Source organism: Trachypithecus francoisi, unplaced genomic scaffold, assembly GCF_009764315.1.
Source record: "Trachypithecus francoisi isolate TF-2019V2 unplaced genomic scaffold, Tfra_2.0 Lachesis_group12, whole genome shotgun sequence".
NCBI lineage: Eukaryota > Metazoa > Chordata > Mammalia > Primates > Cercopithecidae > Trachypithecus > Trachypithecus francoisi.
Window position 1 is genome coordinate 13,449,162 of NW_022681457.1, and position 4,215 is coordinate 13,453,376.

Consider the following 4,215-nt stretch of genomic DNA (forward strand, 5'->3'; position numbering starts at 1 on the left):
CAATCATTACAGCCTTAGGTCTATTTCATATCAAATTGATTTATTTATTAAGACAAGGTCAAGCTCTGTCACCCAGGCTGGAGTACAGTGGCATAATCAGGGCTCACTGCAACTTCAACTTCCTTAGCTCAAGATCCTCCTGCTTCAGCCTCCTGTGTAGCTAAGACTATAGGAGTGTGCCAACACACCCAGCTAAGTTTTTTGCTTTTTTAACACCGACGAGGTTTTGCTATGTTGCTCAGGTTGGTCTTGGACTTCTGAGCTCAGGTGATCCTCCTGCCTTGGCATCCCAAAGTGCTGGGATTATAAGTATGACCCTGGTCTCATACTTTATTTGTAGTAACAAGAATATCTGGAAAATGTTCAATACTGCTGAGAGCAGATTTCTTTCATTTTCAATGTGTGTATCCTCCATGGTTGTTGAACAGAGGAGTAAACAAGAAAAAAACTGAAGAGAGATGGGAGTCAGTTCTCATCAGAGAAGAAAAGGTCTATTCCCAAGGCAGAGAAATATTGATGGGTTGTGTTCAGGACTAGCAGGAGGTGTGCGGCTGGCTTGTTCCTTGTCTACATCCTACTGGCCTACAGAAAAGATGCCCCACACTAAGGACAGCAAGAGGGAAAGAGTGAGCCTCATCCTCTGTGACTTCAGTGGGCAGCTTAACCAGCACCAGGAGAGACCTATACTTGCAGATTTTCTTTGTGAGAAAACGGTGTTTGTGATTTGGGTTTTTATTTATTTCCAACCAAACACGCCTTAACAGATACAGGGTGCAAAGGTGTGTACTAGATTATTCCACATCTGCCTCACTGGTTTGTCCGGCATTCTGTGGACTTCCTGCATTCCTCTTTGAGGCAGGTCCTTTTCTGGAGGTTGTTTGTGATCAGCCTCTGCTCAGAGCCCAAAGTCTTAGTCTTTCCCCCATATGCTATGTCCAGTGTGGATTATCCTGATGGTGAACTTACCTTTGATGTTGGGGAAAACAGGCAAAGAATGAATGAGCAGCAGTAACCAAAGAGCCTCTCTTCTGGGAACAAAGCTATGACACTAATAATTAATAGTTCAAATGCACATTAATTGATACAATACGTTCCCAAGCTCTCAGAAGTTCAGAGAGGTGTCCTCAATGCTCACACTTCAAAGACGGAAAGACACGTCTTTCTTCTTTTTAAAAATGATTTTAAAATGTGTCCCCCTTTACATGGAACGATTTGAGATGCTCTGTGTGATGAAAGAGAGACAGAGAATGATGAGTGGAAATCAAATCCTGGGTCCATGATTCAGTTGCACAGCTGGTTTAGGACTCAGTTGAACACCACCAGCTGCCATAATGGTCCAGCTGTCATAATCGTTTGGGCCAACTTATAGCTTTATATATTTTATTCTTAGTCATATGTTGCTTAATCTGAACCAATAGAAGACCATTGATTAAAAAAAGCATATGGGGCTGGGGCAGTGGCTCATTCCTGTAATGCCAGCACTCTGGGAGGCCAAAATGGGCAGATCACCTGAGGTCAGAAGTTCGAAACCAGCCTGACCAACATGGTGAAACCCTGTCTCTACTAAAAATACAAAAATTAGCTGGGCGTCATGGCATCTGCCTGTAATCCCAGCTATTAGGGAGAATGACGCAGGAGAATCGCTAGAACCTGGGAGGCGGAGGCAGAGGTCGCAGTGCCATTGCACTCCAGCCTGGGCAACAAGAGCGAAACTCCATCTCAAAAAAAAAGCATATAGAAGAATATTAATATATTTAAATAACTCAGTATCTCAATAAACCTATGTCTGACTATGTGGAATATATATATATATTTATTTGAGATGGAGCCCCCTTTGGTAGAGACAGGGTTTCACCATGTTGGCCAGGTTGGTCTCGAACTCCTGACCTCAGGTGCTCCACCCACCTGAGCCTCCCAAAGTGATGGGATTACAGGTGTGAGCCACCGCACCCGGCCCTATGTGGACTATATTAAGAGAGAAAAAGTAAAAATTAAACTTTGCAATTGAGTGAAATAACTACTATTTCTAAAACACACATTTTCACTTATGATCCATAATGCCTTCTATGCAATTCAAAATTCTAGATTTTTTTTTTTTTTTTTTGAGACGGAGTCTCGCTCTGTCGCCCAGGCTGGAGTACAGTGGCCGGATCTCAGCTCACTGCAAGCTCCGCCTCCTGGGTTCCCGCCATTCTCCTGCCTCAGCCTCCCGAGTAGCTGGGACTACAGGCGCCCGCCACCTCGCCCGGCTAGTTTTTTTGTATTTTTTTAGTAGAGACGGGGTTTCACCGTGTTAGCCAGGATGGTCTCGATCTCCTGACCTCGTGATCTGCCCGTCTCGGCCTCCCAAAGTGCTGGGATTACAGGCTTGAGCCACCGCGCCCGGCAATTCCAGATATTTTCTAACAGAAAACTTCTCCCTGTTATGAGTCTGCAAAATTTATATGAACAAGGCTATTTATATTTTGTCTCTCTGCCACCTAGTGTAAATATTCTTGTATTTTGCTACAGATATACTCATGTGTTTGATGGTCAGATGCTACCCCAGACCTCTTAGGGATTTATATACTGTATGGTGTAAATACATTATCATCCTACTAAAATCCAAATAATTGTGAATTACAAAATACATCTGGCCCAGAAGGTTTTGAACAAGCAATCAAGGCACTGTCTAAATCCAACAATGATGAACAACATTTTTTCAACATTTTACGTTTAATAGTTAACATTTCTTCAGAAGTCTTTTTTTTTTTTTACAAATTACAATAAATTAAACAGCATATTTAATTTGCTAAACAGGAAAAGAGTATGCAATTATTAAAAGTTGAATTAAAATGGCTCTCATAAATCAATCTTCAATAATATACTTATTTAAAACCATCTTTAGGTTGGGTGTGGTGGCTTATGCCTGTAATCCCAGCACTTTGGGGGGCCTAGGTAGGCGTATCACCTGAGTTCAGGAGTTCGAGACCAGTCTGGCCAACATGGCAAATCCCCATCTCTACTAAAAATACAAAAATTAGCCAGGCATGGTGGCATGCCCTGTAATCCCAGCTACTCAGGAGGCTGAGGCAGGGAGAATCGCTTCAACCCGGGAGGCAGAGGTTGCAGTTGAGCGGAGATCCGGCCACTGCTCTCCAGCCTGAGTGAAAGAGCGAGACTCTGTCTCAAAACAAACAAAAATCTTTGGCCAGTCATGGTGGCTCACACCTGCAATCCCAGCACTTTGGGAGGCCGAGGCAGGAGGATTGCTTGAGCCCAGGAGTTCAAGACCAGCCCTGGCAACACACTGAGACCTCATCTCTACACAAATATTTGTTAAAAATTAGCCAGGTGTGGTGATGCACACCAGTAGTCAGTCCTAGCTACTTGGAAAGCTGACATGGGAGGAACACTTGAGCCCAGAAGGTTGGGCCAGCAGTAAGCCATGACTGCTTTCCAGCCTGGGTGACAGAACAAGACCCTGTATCAAAAACAAATTCTTTTAATCAAAAATCAGGTTTTATCCTATACCACATAAATAAAAAAGAAATCATTAGAAGAATTTCCACCAGCCTGGGCAACATGGTGAGGTTTCTGTCTCTACAGAAAAATACAAAAGAGGCTGGGCGGGGTGGCTCATGCCTATAATCTCTGCACTTTGGGAGGCTGAGGCGGGCGGACTGCCTGAGGTCAGGAGTTTGAGACCAGGCTGGCTAACACGGTGAAACCCCATCTCTACTAAAAATACAAAAATTAGCCAGGCATAGTGGTCCAGCACGCCTGTGGTCCAAGCTACTTGGGCAGCTGAGGCAGGATAATCACTTGAACCCAGGAGGCAGAGGTTGCAGTGAGCCGAGATTGTGCCACCTCACTCCAGCCTGGGCGACAGAGCAAGACTCTGTCTCCAAAAAAAAAAAAAAAAAAAAAGTCAGCCAGGTGTGGTGGCGTGCACCTGTCCTGTAGTCCCAGCTATGAGAGAGACTAAGGTGGGAAGATCACTTGGGCTCAGGAGGCGGAGGCTGCAGTGAGTTGTGATCACACCAGTGAGCTGTGATCGCACCAATGCATTCCAGCCGGGGTGACAGAGCAAGACCCTGTCTCAAGAAAAAAAAAAAAAAAAAGAATTTCCAAGGGGGTTTGCTTCCTTGCGATTAAGGGCCTCCATCAAACTTGAATATGAAGGGTTAGACGTATCCCTATTCAAATCCAGAATAAAACAAGACTATTAGTAAA